Raw genomic sequence first — 20,927 nt, 5'->3', positions numbered from 1 at the left:
AACCTATACAAAAAGGATTGGTGACAATACAGACAAAATGACATAGTCTAGAATTATCACAATTCTTGTACTCCACTTATTGCTGATATTAACTTTCACAATTCATTAATATATAACCCCCCCAAATATACTGCACATGTTAGAAGTCCAAAAAATGCATTTTAGCAGCAACATTAAAAGTTCATGATGTCAGATACAGAATGGTGTCCAAGCAGTCTTAGGGAAGTGTTGAATATTCATAGTGGAAAATAATTAGAAAATTGTGTATTGACAGAATAGAATTTGAAGAGCACGTCAAAGAGGAACCTTGAGGGACGGAGGAAATTACCAAAGAGAAGCAGAACTTTGTATAAGCAACTCTTCTCAGAAGTAAAGCTGAACATACTTCCCCCTCAAAGCATATATTAAAATGTTGTTCTACATACTGTAAATATTTTTCCTCCAAATAAACCGGAATTTGTTATAACTGTTCTACAAAGTTAGGTCAGTAATGTTTAGCAACATTGCTTAATATGTGTGGTACATAATCAAGATTTACAAAAAGATGTCAGGGAATTTTCAATTGATAATTATTAATCAACATGAATAAAGAAAACGACTATACACCACATCATGGTAGTTTGTGAGGATTGGGATGGTGAAAATAAAAAAAATCACATTTGTGAAATACTGGTACAAGATGCCATATGATTGAGTATTAACACATTTTTATATTTATTTTTATGTACACTTGTATTTACATATGCATTTTAATATTATAACCTCAAACTAGACTTTATCAAGGGTGGGTAAAGCCATATTAAATATTATCCAGACATTTTCCATGGAAACTGGTATTATGTATTTCTCATCTTGATGTAACACTCATTAGGATGGGAAAGAGTTTATGATTCCTTGGTCGCTGGCAAACTGGGAATGTAAAAATACGAGAAACACCAGAATAAATTATCAATTAGGTAAATTTGTTTCAATTTAGTCATTTTGATATGAGAACACTATGTAATACCCCAGCTGACAAGCTAACCATTTTTTAATGTGGTGCAACACTATATCTGTATTAAGCTCTGATATGACAGCTTGTATGAGTGTTATCATCGACTGATTCAATTACGCTAGATGTAGTTTATGTAATGGGTTTCATTACGCATCTGTTGCCACTAAAAGACAATAAAGAAATGCAATATTCAAGAACGGACATTGTCACCAATCATCTAAAAATTAAATAAATCACAGTCAAAGATATATCATCAATATTATCAATGTCAGTAAAATCAAACCTGGTCCAATGCTTATTCACTCTCAAAAACTATTGTCAACAGGTGAACAAAGATTAAAATTTAGGTATTTCACATCAGAATACTTTTTTTTCATGAATATGTGAATATAATGAAGTAACTGATTGGCAGCCATTTACTGCCAATTAAAGACTACCGGTATGAAGGGATAATGAACCTTGTTCAATAACAGACAGTGTCTAGCCTATTATGCAATCAGTATATAATCAATGTTTGATATGAATATTTCAATTCAATCGATTATGCAAATGTGGTTAACAAACTCTACCTGTGTTTCACAGTCACACCTGTCAGAGATGAGCCATGAAAAAACAAGTCATCGTTGATGACACAGTCCCCACTTGTTAATGGGTATTTTGATTACAGGTCCTCAGAGAGGATAGAGTCCTCTTCATTAGGTCTGTGATAAAAATACTTTTGAATGAATTCGCTTGATACATGTCTGAGTTATGGTTCAGAACATGAAAAAATCGTGACAAAATGGTCGCACAGTGGCCATATTGGATCGCATCACAAAACAAATTGATGTGCATAGCTATGACATTGGTCGATGTCCTTGTACCAACTTTGAATAAAATCGGTTGAAACATGCGGATATGCCTGAGAAATGGCTCTGTACATGAAAAAATCGTAATAAAATGGCCGCCTGGCGGCCATATTGGATCGTATCACAAAACAGATTGACGTGCATATGTATGACATAGGTCAATGTCCTTCTACCAACTTTGAATAAAATCGGTTGAAACGTGCCTGAGTTATGGCTCTGTACATGAAAAAATCGTAATAAAATGGCCGCCTGGCGGCCATATTGGATCGTATCACAAAACAAATTGACGTGCATATCTATGACGATGGTCAATGTCCTTGTACCAACTTTGAATAAAATCGGTTGAAACATGCCTGAGTTATGGCTCTGTACATGAAAAAATCGTAATAAAATGGCCGCCTGGCGGCCATATTGGATCGTATCACAAAACAAATTGACGTGCATCTGTATGACATATGAAGTAATCCTTGTACCAGGTTTGAATGAAATCGCTCCAGGCATCTCTGAGATATCTGCGTGAACGGACGGACGGACGGACGCACGCACGCACGCACGCACGGACATGACCAAACCTATAAGTCGCCCCGGACGGTGTCCGTGGGGACTAAAAAGCGTGGACTCCAATCTATTTCGTGTCATTTTTCATCCCGCTGCAATCTTGTTCAAATTCATGTCATGATCTCCCCGACCTGTGCGCATAGTGTATTGATTAATTGTGTAGTTGTGCCTTGTTTTACAGATGAAATGTCATGGAATAGAATCTGTCCTTCAGATGAGAGCTTTCTGCTCTATAGAAACTGCCGCAGCCCACAGGCCAGGAAGATATTAGTATCAGTAGGTGAGCCGGGGAAGATTAAGATCTGAGACGTGAGCCAGGCAATAAGCTTGCGATGTAATTTATGCAGACCGCAAAGCTAAACTTGAGAAATACTTTCAATGACAGAAAAGTCTGAAATTTTCTGGATAAATGACAAAAAGGAAAAAAGCATTATTTCTTGATAAATGCAGGAAGTTTGTAGTTTGATGAAGATAGAGAAATAGAAATTTGATGTGGCCAGGCTGTATTCATCAAAAACATATTACCTATCTATCTATCGATCTATCAATCTATACTTTCCCTTCTCTCTTATAGGAAATAAAAGAAGAAAAAAGACAAATTATGATTTTTCTTGTTTATAAATTAAACTCTGCTTGTTTTCAAGTTGGCATGAAATGAAAACATCATATGAAAGTACGTAAGACATTAAATAATGACCTCAGACATCAGTGGCATTGTTGGTGTTCAGTAATGTTCTGGGTTTGTTAAAGCCAAGGAACTTACTTTATCAACAATACAGGAAAAGTCCTGTACACGGTAAGTAAATATCAAATTAGTTTGTGTGAAGTGAAAAAGTCACTTATGATTTGCATTTATTGATCAATGAAGAACTTGTACCGGATTTAAAGATGGCTCTGAAAGCGGTCCTTTGACATGTCATTATGGGTTGTCAGGATGTCAATACAGCCTGCATGTCTCGTGTCATTGTTGACAACTGAGCTTTAATCCAGACTAGAATTCTAGTGAATGACTGGTGAATGCCAGTATTCATTAGTGAACAATGATATCGCAGTGTACCATACTGGTACACATTGCATTGCGTTGAGAAGGCTTAACACTTTGTATTTCAACATCACACTATAGAGAACAGAATAAGAAAACAATATTGGTGTCATAAGACATATTAATAAAAATATTATCGAAAGTTACAGCTGATTTCCCTGTAAGTGGTAAATTAAGTGCCAAACTTTGTGAAAAGGAAACTGGTCCAGGTAAAAGGCCAGTGCAGTGGTAGACCCTTGAGATGAAATGCACCTTGGGGACAGATATTCAGACTCCAAAACTTTTACAATTCTTTTCTTATCTACCGCTTGGAGGGGGGGGGGGGGTCATTTTAAAGATTGTGGTGTCAGAAATATTTTCACTGTCTTTGTTTTTCAAAAATCAAAAAGTTTATTTTTCTGTATACCGGTAGAATTAACACAGGGATGGTGGCCATTTTGAATTTCAAATATCAGTAAATCTTGGGTAATTTGTTTCTCTAGAAACAAATTTGCACCATACCATAGCCCATAGCCCCCAATTTTTATTCCTGATTTTGAAAGACAGTAGTTGAAAGATGCCTTTAGGAAGTTTGAACACAAATTTAAGTCTTTCACTTTCGAGGCACAAACTATCTTAAATCATAGGATTTCATTAAGGTAGTACTGGTATGTGCCTCGAAAGTAAAAGACTTAAACTTTAGCTCATTATTTTCTTCAAGGAATCTTTCAACCATTTACTTTCAAAATCAAGAATAAAAATCGGGGGGGGGGGGGGGGGGGGGGGGGGGGTCAAATTTTGGTACAAGAGAGACAAAGTACCTGAGGTTTCCCGATATTGGAAATTCAAAATGGCTGCCATCCCTGTGACAACCCTATGGAGAAAATTAATTTTTCCGATTTTCAAGAAACTAAGACGGTGACAGTTTATCTTACTCAAAGAGCTTCAAAATGAACCCCCACAAATGGTAGATCAGTAAATAATTGAAAAAGTTAGAGAGTCCAAATATCTATGCCCGAGGCACATTCTACCTTAATGCACGATATGGGGAATGTTGCAGTTTCTCAGGTGGAAGCACCATTGCAATAATGAAAATCAACCACTGGGATTTGCAGGGTATATTCATTACCAATGTTTGATGAGTACATATTGTTTGCTGCTGTTGAAATGATTAGAAGTAATATTTGTGATTGCAAAAGTTCTTTAATCTTTTCCCAGCAAGAAGCATTTCGTGTTTTTTACAAGAGGTACGTGTTTTATGTTCAGTACATGATGAATTCAAGATAACACCATTTTACACTCGTAAGGAGAGAGAGAAATTAGTTTAAAGTAAATCCTTGTCAAAGTAAGGAAATTAACCTGATCTTGAAAAGTTTTATTTCAACTGAGAAAGGGTTTCTGTTCTCAGGAACTAAAAAAAAGCAAAATGCGTCATCATGAAGTAGTACTACGTGCGTAACAGCCTATGATTGTGGACAAGGACACGATAATAACATGTGAGTCATATCACACTGAGTGCAGTTCCTACTGCAGAATAAAATGCAAGCTACATCTACTTCAGACTAAGTGACCCTTCACAGTCTCCTCTCAAATGCTGGGTAACAGATAACAAGCATTTTGAGATTATACAGTACGCTTATTTCCTGCTTTTTCTCCCCCCATGATTTCCGACCTGAATTACTGTCATTAGTATTGGGATTTAATCAATTAACATGTTGTTCTTTGTAAGTACAAGGATTTCCCTTTCCAAGACCTTGATGACATTATACAACTTCACTGCATACTGAATTTCCAAACAGAAATTGTGAAAGAGAACCCGTTCACTTCATCCCTGTTTGCGGAGAGGTTCTAATTTGCCCATAGAACAGACAGTATAGACAAAAATTTAGCAATGAAAGCTCGGGCTCAGATAATTTATGCTACAATTTCACATGGGCTTTCAACCCTTGGCAACCAATAATGATCGAGGGGACATTAGTTACATTGATGTTTGCCAGACTGCGATAATTTAGTCTGAAAGGAGGAAGCGAGATTGGAAAATAGTGAGCATCTTTTGAAAGTGATAAGATGCAGCTCTGTGTGAGTACTGATTTTACATGGTAATGTATCTTTCATCATGTGCCAGAATTTGATACTTGTAAATTTGCACGATGTGATCTTCACATGTGAACTATTGAATCACATCAAATGTTGCATACTGGGAAAAAAAAGATAAACAATTTATTCATTTTATTCTTAATGAAAAAATATAAATATGCAAAGTTTAATATTGCATAAATGATCAACAACACTATGAATTACAGATGCTGAAATATTTATTTCTTCTGTCATATTGTTACAAAAGATAAACTGTCAGGCTTAATAAATGCATTTATATGCAGTTATGAATACGTTTTTCAAAATTGAATATTTGCCCACAGGAATTCTATGATTAAAATTTTTCATTTTAATTGTGTATATTCATCATAAATTTGTAAACGTCTTAATGAAGAATGGAATTTTGTGTTCAAAGTCTGACAACAAAGAGGGACTGAGACGGTCGTTTTTTCTCAAATGTTTGGTGAAATGGCTGATCATCTTGCATTTTTAAACAAATACAAGATGCCATAAGAAAAGAATAAAAGTACATTAAAATATTAAAATCTTTAGGGCCCCATAGGACACTTGCATGTCAAAACACTATATGTCTATTTTACATCAAATAATTCAACAGTTTTTCTTGTAAAGCGAAATACATAAAGAAGAGGTCTAAACCATCACAACTGTTTCCTTCATTTTCAGCAGAAGAACATTTTGTCAACTTTCACCAGAATATTGACAAAAAACCTTATTCATATGGAAATACATGCCTCATAAGTGAAAGATGTACTTTTTGCTCAAATTTCCCTAAAGGAATCTTTCAACCATTATTTTGTAAAAATCAAAAACAATAATCTGGGGTCACCATGCAAATTTTGATAGCAGAGAAAAAAATCTAAAATTTACTATTATTTGAAATTCAAGATGGCAGCCATCTCAATCTGAATTCTACGGAAAATTTTTTTTCAATTTTCACAAAATTAAGGTAGTATGCACCTCGAAAGTAAAAGACTTAAACTTTTGCTCTAACTTTCCTCAAGGAATCTTTCAATCATTCTCTTTCAAAATCAAGAATAAAAATCTGGGGTCACCGTGCAAATTTTGGTACTAGAGAAACAAATTACCCAAGATTTACCGATATTAGAAATTCAAAATGGCCGCCATCCCTGTGTTAACTCTATGGAGAAAAATAAAAATTTTCGAATTTCGAAAAACTAAGCTGGTGAAAAGTTTTCTTTCACCAAGAGCTTTAAAATGAACCCCCACATGTGGTATATCAGAACAGAATTGTAAAAGTTTGAGAGTCCGAATGTCTGTCCCCGAGGTGCGTTCTACCTTAAGACAGAAAATTTAGTTCACTCCAATAGCTTCAATATGAGCGAGCCCATACAAGCAGTAAATCAGAAAAGTATTGTAAAAATTTGAATCTGTCACCTTGCTATGGAATGGTATTTCTCAGAGGAGGGCCATTCCACCCCAAAGTTGAACCTAGTCTGTTTCATGGAAGTCTCACGATTGATCCATCAGTTGTTTTGTTTTTTTGTGTGCTTTGTTGTCTTGTCTATGTTTTTTGTCTTTGGCCATTTTTTCTAGATTTTATTTTTCTACTTTTTAGTTACCTGTTTACTGTTATTTTATTTTCTCCTTGACAGTGTTTTTCTAGGTTTTTATTTTTCTATTTACTTGTTTACTATGATTCAGTCAGAGTTGCCCGTCCAATTACTAGTGATACTGTAACACACACTGGTCATGGACAACTCAGCTGACAAAAGACTCTCAAAAGTAGAGCTGATGTGAACAGGGCTCACACGGTTGTTGCTGATTGGTCAATAATTGACCAATCAGTAACAACTTCAAGCCCTGTTCACAATAACAATGTTGAACATGTCTAAACACACACTGGTGTTCATACAGAAGATAGAGGATTGAGTTTTCCAACACAACATTGACCTACAACAGGGTCGGAAAGACTGCATTGCAATTTTCAATGATTATGAAAAAGCTTACAAACTTAGTCTTTGCTTTTTGATCAATGGTTCACCACATTTTGTAACTGCCCATACCAACTGTTACTTATCATGTGAGTGGTCCTCATCCTGTGCTGCTCAGGTTGGCACAAACTACTTTCTACAACGTAATATGCACCTCAACACATAAAGTACAAGACTTTGAGGAAACTTTAAACCATTTTCTTTAAGAACTAGAAAACAGGCGTAATCGTGCAAAGTTTGTGATTAGAGAAACAGAAATGAAAGTCAAAATGACCACTATGATAAACCATGAAGAAATATCAAATTTTCTGTTTTCACAAAAACAAGACAGTGAAAATGTCATTTCCCTGTAGTCAGCAGGCTTAAAAATTAGCCCAGACAAGCAGAAGACCTGAAAAGTATTGTAAAAATGTAAAATGTCAGAAAAACTGTCCTCAAGGCATATTCAGTTTCTTTACCCTTTCACCCTGGTTTGGCCCAAAACCTATTGCTGTCAATGGGGTCGACCTGTGTACAGGTTATTAGGGGTGAACAGGTTGAAGTAGGCTTAAAGTAAATAGTACCCATATGCAATTGTCTGAATATTATTCAACCACAATTGAGCAATATACCGGTAAAACTGAAATGCTTACATTTCCTGCCTATTGTCATACTGGCAATTCTACAAACGGTTAGCCGATACCAAGAGCACATATAAACCATATACATGATGTTCAGTTTCATATCAACTTTGTCACTAACCCATCAATATCCATAATCCTGAACTAAAAGTGCATGCTGGGAATAAATGTATATATTTCCTTGCGTAAATGTCAGAATCTTATCAGGTCAAAATTTGCCACTGATGCTAATTTGTTGTTGGTGTAAACATGTACCGTATGTGTGAGAAATATGTATGTCGTGAACAATCTTGAGGCATAAATACGGTACATGTAAATTTCTGAAATCTGAATACTGAACTGTGAAAGTGAAAAAATAAGGGTGGTAACCAGACACCTAACAATTTCTCTTCCTTGTTTCATGATCTGTAAAAATCTGAAACAAGAGCAAAAATATTTATTTCATTTCCTGTAATAATTTTTATCAAAGTAGTTATCAGAAAGTCTGGGAATTGGTTGTCGTAAATCACCTGAATAAACTGACCAGTATCCCACAAAAAAATTTCACCACATTTTCTGGCTTTTTTGTCTGGTTCGTTGTATCATATCAAATTTGAATTTATAATAATTTGATTTTTTTCATTTTTCTATCCTGATCTGATGAGACATTCTCATTAATCAAAATCTATGCATGACAAAATTTATCAATTTGCCTAATGGTTTGGTTGGGAGGCATAACAGCAATTAAACCAAACCCAAATAACAGTACTACACATTTACAGCCATTTTTTAACAAGTTCGGAAAGGACTCCTGGGGCTTTAGGTGAGCTCAAATTGATTTCAGGAATGATTTTGAACAAATTCCGTCCGACAATTTATTCTCATTGGTTTATCTATTGACTGTTGTAGGTGGTCGAAAAATTGACAAATACCACTCAACACGCATATTTACATCAAGGTAATAAATTGTAAGCCGAAGGTTGTAATGACATTTCTATCAGTATTGAGCTTCAATTAACTAGTACCATTATTAATGGCAGTAATTCATTGACATGCGGCAGGGTTATTAGCAACTTCTCTATGTTGATTCATGCTACCTCCATGGTTGATTCAAAGACAACTGTGACAGTGTTTCTCAGAAAACTTAATGATTCACTAACCTTTAAATCACCTTTTGGAAGAAACTTCCTTTCTCACCAAAGCAATATTATATCTCAGTTAAACAGTTTACCCTGATTATTCTAAGAAATGAAATTCTTATCAGTGTGAACAGATTACCGGTACATATCTGCAGAATGACAGTTTCATTAGCAAAGTATACATATACGGTGCATAAACATGTTTTTTTATGTTCCTACATATAATGAAAGAACATGGGACAAGTATTTGTGTGTTTCATGCATGCCTCCAGCATGGGACACTGAGCAAAGAAATCTGAGCAGTGACAGTTGACTTATTGTGTGTGTCTGTTGATTCTGTTTGTGACGTCCTGTTTCTTGTTTTACTCAAAAAAAATCATGCCATAATCTCCACGTTAAACTTGTCTACCAAGTCTGTACACATATATGTCAATGTTGACAGCTGAATGCCATTCCAGACAAAGTTGTCAATAGTACTGAGATTGCATATTGAACACCATGCACACATTGTGTTTGAAGTTGATAAAAACGAAAAGATTTTCTTTAGGACAAAAATCACACAAAATTACCAAAAGTTACGGCTTTAGACCAAACAGACTTTAAAAAATCTGAAGTACTTGTATGATGAATACTTACTAAAGAAAGACAAATTTAAATGATCCTAGAGACCCTACTCAGTGACCAGGACATTTGACTGCATCAATTTGGACATGGTCATCTTGTTTGGTGAGGTTTGAGTCTAGAGAAACTTAAAATCCTTTTTAAAATCAATCATAAACTCAAGCAATATACCAAAGGTTTCAGTTTTCAGATATCAATTTGTAAAACACCAGTAACCTCACCTTAAAGCATAAACTTTCTTGTTTTTACTTGTCATTATCAATTTATACATGCCTCAAATCTGAACAACTTATAATAACTTTCGCCAAAAATTTTCAACCATTCTCTTTCGAAATTGAGAATAAAATTCAGGGGTCTCTCTGTAAATTTTGGAAAAAAGTTACCAAAAATTTAACAGATATTGGAAAGTCAAAAGTTGTGGAAGCAGCCATCCCTGTGTTATTAACTTGTAAAAGAGTCCACAAAAGCAGTAGACTAGAAAAGCAGTGTAAAAAAAATTGAAAGTCTTAATATCTGCCTCCCAGTTGCATTCTACATGAAGATAATATTTTGTTAATGACTATGTTAGTTGACATGTGTTAAGATGCCAAATCATATAAGACAGACTTTTTAAAATAAACTGACATGCGGGATGATGGTTACATTCTCTGGAGACTACATGTGCCCCATCCATAAAAACTGAGAGAATTGCCAAAGCTGTTTTTATTGGGATCATCGATCAAATTTTATCTGCAATTTTAAACTTCATTTTCTTATTGTGGTCCCCGTAAACAGGAACAAAAAACAATAAGAAGGAAGCTTTCGGTATATTAAAAAGTGGTTATAAAATTTTACATTTGTCTGAGAAAACAGAAGTGGCTGTCTGACAGCACTTTTTGTTTCGACCTGGACCCTGGCAATATTGTTTAATCTGACATCAGTGATAGGTCAGAAGAAATCCTGCAAACTTTGAAATTAAAAGCTGTTTGATGATGCATTTTAGGTATTAATATGATAACATGAAGCAAATGGGATTAAAACAAGAATAATTTTCTATTGTGACTTACAATTGACACGTAACTTTTTATGTATGTTTACAATACACTGTTGTTATGAAACAGTGATGACTGCTACGCACTGGTACTTTAAGCTCTGCTGCACATCATTCCAGTCGATATTTTAAAATTCTAATCTGTTGCATCCGTTGTAACATCTCTCTCTTACTGTGACTGTAATGTTACCCACCAAACGCAAAATATCCCATGAGAATGTTATCACAAAGTATTCGTAATGACCAGCAAGATGACTAACTGGGAACTCCCAGCCAAGGATGGCCACTCACAGCGCATTAAAATGACAATGTTTGCAGATCAAGGAGGCTTGCAGCTTGCCAGTCTAAAGTTACACCACACAGAATAATCAAGCAACTCCCCTCAGTCTGACTGACAATAATGTCTAATAAATGCAAGAAACAATTTAATCCTCCCTTTTTTCAAAAACATGTAGAATTTTCCCACTGAATGACACATGTCGATTTTCCTGTTCTAATTCAGTCTGGCAAGGCCATTTCATGAAGTGTTGATTTGTGAGCCGAGCTGTGCATTTGCAGTACAAGTGTAAAAAATTTGCACCACTTGTTTGTCATGGTCCCAGGGTCCTCACTAGCAATGGGAGGACATTAGTCTGAGCTCTCCTCAGCAAGAGCTGAATGCCAGCTGAATTTTAATGACAACACAGGAAGAATGAAGCTCATGGAGACAATCAGAACTGCTCATCCACAGGCAACTTTTAAAGAAGAAAATTCAGGGTACAGCTTATCCTGCCACACTACCAGTGCATATCATTGATGGATGAATGAATAAAAGAAAATTAAAAACCAGCACTTTTGTTACATTTTGCATGGATCTGGCCAGCAAATATACACAAAAACATGAAAACTATACCTTCTGTTGCAGTGCCAGTAGTTTACAAGCTATAGTCTGAAAGTTAGAGTTTATTATTTACTTTTACTGACTCGAGGATCTGCGCAACTGTCACCCTAGTTCTGTTTGGATGAACATGATTAAGTTTGAAAACCAAAAAAAATGTAATGAAAGAAAGAGAGCTTTTCCACATTATTTCTGCATTGTCACACAGGTTCTTTGCATCCGTTTCTTACGACCCTTGCAAACTTGTGTTTCATCTTGAGTTATAGACCTATATGACGATGCTTAAAAGAAAATTGAACTGAGAATCATAGAAAAATAAATTGATTCGAATCATCAATTGACATCAAAGTTTGCTTTTCATGCAATACAAGAAGCTACAAGAGGGCCTGATTTGCTTTATATTGTACCGTGTATGATTTATGAACTGTAAATAGAGTTAAACGACAATAAATATTGTACCTTTACACATGTACATGTACATTTCAGAATGTGAAATTAAAACATAACAGTAACAGAGCAACAAGATGACAGTTTTGCCCTTTCTCCTAATCTTTGGCCTATTATCAATTAATTGATAAAACATATAATTTGATCTTTCTGTTGTTGACACATCCATTACAAATCTCTAAGCTATAGCAAGAGGCTCCTGGCATAATGAATTATACGCCAAGACATAGAGAAAAGTGAGGCACAGAAATTTCTACAGTTTAAATCTACTCAAGTTTTGAAAAAAATTGTTAGAACTACTCTGGGCACAGTTAGAATTCAATATTGATTCAAAATATTCAAAATGAAGATTTTTGTTTGTTCAGCGTCTGGCATTGTAATTGTCAAGTAAACTTCAATATGTACTTTTGTACTGGTGAATGACAATATAGAAACACTCACAATATAGGAACACTCAGCAGCTTCTCTTTAAGAAAAGGCAAGTGATGAGTCATGTGCGGACGGGCATGAACAGTAAAAGCTAACCTCCCGATACAATCGATCCTATAAAGTGTGAATTTTCAGCCATATCCTACAGTTACATGCACTAATGATGTAGAGTTATACTCACAGAATCCCAAATGACAGCACAACTCCTGCAGTGGCTCCGGGACACAAAATTACATTGCAGAATTCTGAAACTTTCCCTGTACTGTTCCCCTTTGGCTCATTTTACTCAGTTTTCCAGAAGAATAAGGGTAGGTCCTCCCCTTCCTGGAATCCCGTAGCAATCTCAATGACAGCCGACCTTTAGTGTAGTATAAATTTTCTGAGTAGGAAAATCACTATGTACACAGGGCTTGACGTCTTATCTAATTTACCTTCTGTGACCTGTCATTTGCATATGAATAGTAGTTTGAATCTCTACTTGGTCATTTCACTTTGCATATTTTACATGACAAAGGGCTTGTATTTGCATAATAATGCTATGCTGACCCAAGCTCTGTAGATAAAATGGGTGGGGCTAAGAGAAAGTACGTGACAGCAGGCACACATCCAATAGAATAGACTGGAACAATACACACGCCCTTGAGCATTATTTATGTGTGTGTTCTGTGATTGGTTTCCTTGAAAAGGGGAAGTGATCTCACACCCGATGCAAGCAGCTCATTCATATTATCTGAATGTCAATAAGAAATCCAGTTCTTACCACCAGCACAGTCCCTCTATAGAGAGGGACTGTGCCACCAGCAAGAATTCCTGTTCTTACCAGAACTATGCATTAAATTTTTACACAACAATGGCTTGCCTGGCAGGCATGAGCTTGCATATCATTATTCCATTATTTCTCTATGAAAACAGTTTTTTGAGGATTTACCGAAACAAAAACAACAAAACTAAAGTTGGTCAAACACTGTTGATGTGAATCAACCAAACAGTCGGTCATCTGAAGTAAATGAAGTCAATTGTTCCTCGAATTCATGCAACAAACAGTTACATGTAAAGCTACTCAACTTTCAGCAAGTCCATGAGGTGATGAAGGTTATGCTTTTAATCGCAAATACCAACAAACACGGACATCAAGGGGCGTAACTTTACAACTTTGACGTGTTAGTGTTGCTGGACAAAGGCATTTCATCACGAATAAAACTCACACACACACACACACACATCAAGGGCGTACTGGTATAATTACGCCTTTGATATATGTTGCTGGACAAATCACAAATACTGAAACACGCACATGCACATATGACCTGTTTGACTTTTCCTCTGTATTGTATGACCGAGGTATGACCGCGCAAAAATATACACAGTATTCAGAATTCAAATGGTAAATATTTACACAAATTTCAAGAACAAACATGAAACAACCATTTTTCTAGGAAAAATGAACACATTGAAATGACCTTGCCAACAGGTTTATTTGTTTTTACTTGTTAGTCTGATACACTTTCTCATCTAAATTATGGATCTGGTTGGGGTGGGTGGCGGGGGGGGGGGGATACTGCTATACAATATGTAGGAAGGGTATACAAATATATAGCACAATTTGAATCCCCTTTTTCGCCTCATGTAGATGTTTGATGGAGAAAATTTTAGCAAAATGTAGACTTGTGACCCTAGTGACACAAAAATAAGCACTTTTTATCTATCATTTTGTGGTAAAATGTCGAGTTTTGACTGCTCTGGTTAATAAAAAAGTTATAGTTTTTGCTGTGTACTTTGAAATGTCTAGGGTACACCTGTGCCCATTACTCCAAATTAATTGCATCTCACGTACATGTGTATTATGCATCACCAAGTGATCCATATTCAATTTCTCATTGACTGATAAGCCCAATGGCATGCCAGGCATGACAATATTACACAGAGCTCTAGATTATTTCAACAGATACGGCACACAGTTCAAAACATTATTATTATGGTCTGTCCTTTCTGTGTCCTTGAACATGCGTCTAATTCTCTGAGGTATCATGCAACAATACCTGTACTACTACACCTGTGGCAAGTGTTGACATTACATGTATTTGCAGGTTGTTTGTAGTTGCTAGTGTTAAAGGGGACAGAGAATTAAGATTCTCACACTTTTACAATACTTTCCTGGTCTACAACTTGTTGGTGGGGGGGGGGGGCCTTTATTTTCAAGCTTGTGCAGTATATAATTACAATTTTCACCGGCTTATTTATTTGAAAATCAAAAATTTTATTTTTCCCATAGAGTTAACATACCGGTATGGATGGCAGCCATTTTGAAATTTCAAGAGTCGTTAGACATGTTCCTCCAGTACCAATTTAGCACATGACCTCTGACTTTGTTCTCGATTTTGAAAGCGACAGGTCTAAAGTGCCCTCACCAAAAATTTGCCCTAAAGTTCAAGTCTTGCAATTTTGTGATGCGTGTTACCTTAAAAACATTATCTGCAAATTTGTATGCCTAAGACAATGTATTGACAGCTTTATGAAGTCAACTCACAAGTAAGTAGTGACAATGCAGCATATAAGATCTACATTTGAGTTGTGTCAGGAATATAGGAATTCTTATTATATTTTATTTCTAAGAACATTTTACTCATGCAGACATACATGTATCTCTTCATTATTCCACACCAATAAAATAATTTCTCTCGGTTTCTGAGGCTGTTGCAGGATTTTATGGGAAGTACTTCAGTTTATTCAGGCTTCAAAGAATCTTATGTCATTATCAAAATGGAATCTTTGAAAGGTAATCTGGCCCTGAATAGAGAAAAAAAAATGTTAACTTGCTGTCCCTAATGGTTACCACTTACCTCAATAACACTGATTGTGATCAAAGATTACATCTTACCCCAATAACATTGATCACAATCTGTAGGTGTAACAAGATACTTTCAACAGCAACCTACTTAAAAATGTATGACCACATCAGGCTGAATTAACTCTCAAGTATATATATATTCATAGTGTGATATGCTTGTTTGCAATTAATCAGAAAATAAAATGCTGAGCATTCAATGAGTGTACCAATAAACTGCAGTTAAAATAGATAAGAAAAGTAAGGATAAAACAAACATTGGACTCGTCCTTTATAGGTCTCTCCCAGAAAAAATTCAATGACATTTTTGAGATAGTTCATTTTTACTCAAGATTATGAATTTGTACGATCCGACTATTACAGTGAAAAGACAAGATAGTGTTGTCACATCTTTACACAACAATAATTCTGCTGTGCAGCGATTTGCTTCAGGCTTATACTCTGGAGACTTGATCACAATACCATTTTGTACATCTGCCAGTCTGTATCACCTTGTTAAATGCTTTTCCACAGTTCTACTAATTCTAAATTCATGTCGCCTGCACATCTATGTTCTACTGAGAGCAGAGGATAGGGGTGAATCAGGAAATTTTCAGACAGAAATAGCCTGTATATCACTGAGAACTTTGCTAGTGTATACTCTGATTCGAAAATTTGCCCTGCTGGGAAAAAACATCCCTCCCAACCCTATTGTAATTTCATTCTTCATTAGTGTGTAACTGTTGCATGCATGTAATTGGTACCACAAGGCAAACATCACGTTGGTGTTATTATCAGCTTAAGGGGCTAACAATTCATTACAGCCAATCCCGACGATCAAAGCTGCCATATCATTGAGCAATCTTCAGCCAACATGATGCGGGAATGATATCCGTTATTATGGACACAATTTCCCAATCAATGTTATCTACTTATAGAATGGTGATTACTGAAAAAAACATCAGCTGCCAGGAGGTAAATATACACAAAGTATCACACATTGCATGTTTTCTATAAATTTAAGGGACAGGGGCTTGATTGCGTTTTTTTTATAAGGCTGTCATTATTTTTGTCCTGACAAAAAAGTACATTTTCTGAAAACTCCGCTGAAAGGTGTGCTAAAATACAAGGTAATAGCCTTGGTTACATGATGTTGTAGCCTTTAGGATGTACTTTCCAATACACACAAGTGCTCCAGTTATTTACTGTAGTCATCTTACACTTACAGCAAAACAAATTATTTGCTTATGGCTGAAGTGAAAGCCACTGTGCCACAGAAAATCTGGGTTTCAGGGACCTTCCGCCGTGTACCTTATCACCACAAGTGACTGTGTAGAAAACAATTATTATATCAAATTGAAATCAAATTGAACGATAGGAAGTCATACATTGCCCTGTATTCACTACTACCGGTAGTTAACAGAGCTACCACTTTGTGTTCAAAGTTGCTTTGGAAAAAGAGAAGTTAAAGACGCATTGTTGAAATTTTAAAATTGAAATCCTTGTCCAGACTGAAATTCATTACTCGGACTGAAATTCAGTATTCCAGAATGATATTCAGTAGTCCAGAATGAAATTTGGTAGTCCAGACTGAAATTCAGTAGTCCAGACTCAGTAGTCCAGAATGAAATTTAGTATTCCAGACTGAAATTAAGTTGTCCAGAATGAAATTCAGTAGTCAAGACCGAAATTCAGTAGTCCAGACTAAAATTCAGTAGTCCAGACTCAGAAGTCCAGACTGAAATTCAGAAGTCTAGACTAAAACTCAGTTGTCAAGACTGAAATTCAGTTGTCAAGACTGAAATTCAATTGTCCAGAATGAAATTCAGTAGTCAAGAGAAGACTGAATTCAGTAGTCCAGACTGAAATTAAATAGTCCAGAATGAATTCAGTAGTCAAGACTAAAATTCAGTAGTCCAAACTCAGTAGTCCAGAATGAAATTTGGTAGTCTAGATTGAAATTCAATAGTCCAGACTGAAATTCAGCGGACAAAAATGCATACAGCACATTACGAACACTGTATAACAACTTGAGTTCACTTATTGAACAGAAGCCATTTAAAACAGTATTTTGGAGTAGACTAAGTATCGTAATATATCGTACAAATCGACAATACGTCAAACGTTACATCTTGTTGAGCTTTAAAGTCACACAGTTTGGTGTGTTTTGTTGTTCGATTAATCAAATAATGTAACTTTACACTGCACATTTTTTTCTTTGTCTGGGTTAATGCTCTTTGTAACTTATTAAAACACAAATGAGCTCATTTTCTGTAATGGTTTCGTACCTAATAGCACAAAGGCAATATTGCAGATCATTATTTTGAAACATAATATTACAAAATCTACGGTAATAAAATTTTCTGGAACTGAAACAGGTCAGTCAGTTTCCAAGCTTTCATTACTTTAAAGGTTACTTTGGTTAAACCATCAGCATTGAAAATTCAAACATTTAAAAATTAGATTAGGTATTGTAATAGTTATAATAATGTTGTATGATGGTATAACATTTTATCATAACATTTCATATAATAGAGCTTGCATCTATACAAATCCACATGTGAGGTAAAAGATATCCAATATCTTTTTGATTTTGTCACATTTTGCTGTGACATAAAAGATTTAAAAGCAAATAGTTTGAAAAGAAGGGTGGCTAAGAGACAGACTGTTAGATCTGGAGGAAAGGTCAAAGATGTACAGTAGTGTAAGCAGCAAAGTTTCTTGAAAAAAAAAATTTTAGCAATACTGATTTTTGAAAAAGTACTCGTGAGGTCCTTGCAATTTTGAAAAAAAGAAAAGAAAATGACAACATGTCTGCCGTGCACAATTTGAAAATAACAAGAATATTTTTACATTATATTTTTAGAATGTGAAAACATTTGCTTGTATGCATCCTGACCAATCCCCTCCTTAGATCTAATGATCTGTTGGGAATTCCTTACCTGCACAGAAATCAATTTTCGGCATGAAAATTAATACCATATCAATTATTCAGGAAAGAAAGTAATAACTGCACTGTGCTATTTTGAAAACATGCACGCTTTTTAATATTTCAGTGCTGACGTCAATGCATGAACTCAAAAGGTAATAGAAGAACAAATACTAGCCTGTACTTTTTCATTTGCTGAACAAGGGCAAAAAATTCATTACCGGTATTGCAAAGAGTCACGTGTCCTTGACGTGTGCATGCAATGGGTACTTCAAAATGCTAACTGTTTGATTCATGTTTCCTGTGAGATGGTCTACCTGTCAATACAGCTTTACAATTTTTTAATCCTGAGGGGATCAGAGAAGGCTATATCATTACTCAGGGTTCAATTGCCAAGGTTAGCTACTGTTTCACTCATCTTTGTAATATCAACTCTGTGATAATCCTTGGAAGATGAAATATAGCTTCCAGTTAGAATTTTGTACTTTAATCTTTGTCTTGCCATCAATCCCAGGGCCACACAAATAAATGTTTCTGTTGTACATTTCATAAATAAAATGGTTGTTTCTTATTGAACAAGAGTACTGTTTATGTGTGTGTTGCTTAAAAAAAAACAGTGCATAAATACAAAATGATTCAAGTTTACTCAAAAACACCTGCTTTTCAGTTTGTTTGGGAGATGGTCCCCTCCATATCCAAAAGTATGAATGCAATTGGCTATACAAGCACGTCTACAAATGTTCATGCTGCAATTTCATTCAAATCTGGACAAACTTCTGACTCTGTCTCCATACCATGGAAAATTTACAAATTTTTATGCCAGTTTTTGTTTTTTTTCAAGGTAGTGTATAAATTCTACAGCTGAAAGATTTTCGACAAATAGATTTGTAAATTGGCACATATTAAAGTTTTTATGCATGAAAATACCACCTACACCTAAAAAACAGACAAACATTACAAATTTTCATTAGCAAGAGTGCTTGTTTGGAACACTGCCAGCGTTACAAATGGTGTAGGCATTGATTCCTTCAGACTCGGCTCTGCGTGGCAGGGCTGTGTGTTACCGGCGTTTTCAGCCTCCCACCACCAGTAACACATAGCCCTGCCACGCAGAGCTACTTCAGACTGTGCAATGCCATTTGGTGTTGCCTCAATATGCAGAACCAATGGTCTTCCAATCAACAGGTTAGAAGCATTTTCACTGGTAAAGCTTGACCTTATTGGATACATACACACGTGCTGCTCACTGGTTTCACACTAGGCCACAGAATACTATACGAATAAGAATACAAGTTACTACAGAAATTGTTACAGCTTGCCGTTTAAACTTCTTGGACATTTTAAAAAGGTAGCTTTTGGTAGGGCCCTACCAAAAAAAATTGAAAAAATTGCAGAGCAAAACATAACTTATGGTTTCTTTGTGAACAAAAAGTAGCAATTTACAACAGCTGGCTGAACACCTCCAAAATAGAACGTTCCCGTCAAATAAAGTAAACAATGATTGCACGGTGACTTTACATATACTATATTCACCAATTTTACAGTTTACTTTCCAACCAATACATCTAATAATTTTTCCCATAGTTTAGGCTTGAACATAGACTTTTCGAAGTTTGCTGGAGTAGAGGTTCGGCGCCTCAGATTTGTACTAACCGTGAATTTACTGACTTAATAGATTAGTCTTACATATTTTGTTTCCAGACGTTCAGGGAGTCATTTTAGCTTGAATACAAACGATCACATTAATGTAAAAATGTTAATTTCATAAATCATGAAATTCTACTTTATCTCCTTTTCCCTTTGCACACATCTTTATTGATGACGTTTAGAGCTGCATCCCCTAATTTTTAATTTTCCTTGCTAACATGAAAGCTTAAAGCAACAAAAATCAATGTACTTTTACAATATTATGGCATATGTAACATGGTTACAGTACTTTTAGTGTAATGAATATTTAAAGCTATTAAAATCCTATTGAATCAGGCTTTAATCATATTTAATGTAATTTGACGTTATTAGAGTTAATGAACATGCTTGTGGCAAACTTATGATCTGATATTTTTGCATTTCAAAATTGTTCAAAAGTTTTGATCTACAAACTCAAAAAAACCCCACCAAATTTGATGACGATGATGATGACGATGATGATGATGATGATGATGACGATACAGAGGAGGTACTGTTGGAGTGCAAGGTTATAGGTAATCAATCATTGGAACTGATGCCACGTACCATACGCAGGTTTGGATTCAAGGGCACTGATGCGTATAGGGACATAAAGTATATCTTCATTTATCCCGGTAATTGCATAATGCTAAGGATCTTCATCTGTGTCAAATAGTGACAACAGGCTTTGCTAAACAACCTCGTCAAGGCCACATGTTATGAGCCTGACATCAATAAATTATTCTGATAACTCAGGTGGGACAAAGAGCACAGAGGCTGTGTGTCTCCACCTTACCTTGCAATGTTCTTTGCTTTCTTTAAGTTGCATTGCACGTATTCTAACCATGGAAAAAAATATCCAAATATGCCATAAAC

General features: G+C 35.5%; 1 protein-coding gene across 2 annotated transcripts in view; it reads right to left on the bottom strand.

Moving 5' to 3' along the window:
- The window catches only part of LOC139145108 (histamine H2 receptor-like), a 31,381-nt gene that overhangs the window by 6,182 nt on the left and 4,272 nt on the right, over positions 1–20,927 (bottom strand). The window contains exon 1 of one of the 2 annotated variants that reach the window (XM_070716057.1): positions 12,815–13,035. The exons of the other annotated variant lie outside the window; for it this stretch is intronic. The gene's annotated coding sequence lies outside the window, so the exon portion shown is untranslated. Of the gene's footprint in view, positions 1–12,814; positions 13,036–20,927 lie in introns of those variants that run through there. 2 annotated transcript variants of the gene reach the window in all.

The sequence above is a fragment of the Ptychodera flava genome, chromosome 12 (assembly GCF_041260155.1).
Source record: "Ptychodera flava strain L36383 chromosome 12, AS_Pfla_20210202, whole genome shotgun sequence".
Lineage (NCBI taxonomy): Eukaryota > Metazoa > Hemichordata > Enteropneusta > Ptychoderidae > Ptychodera > Ptychodera flava.
This window is presented reverse-complemented; position numbering and strand designations above follow the sequence as displayed.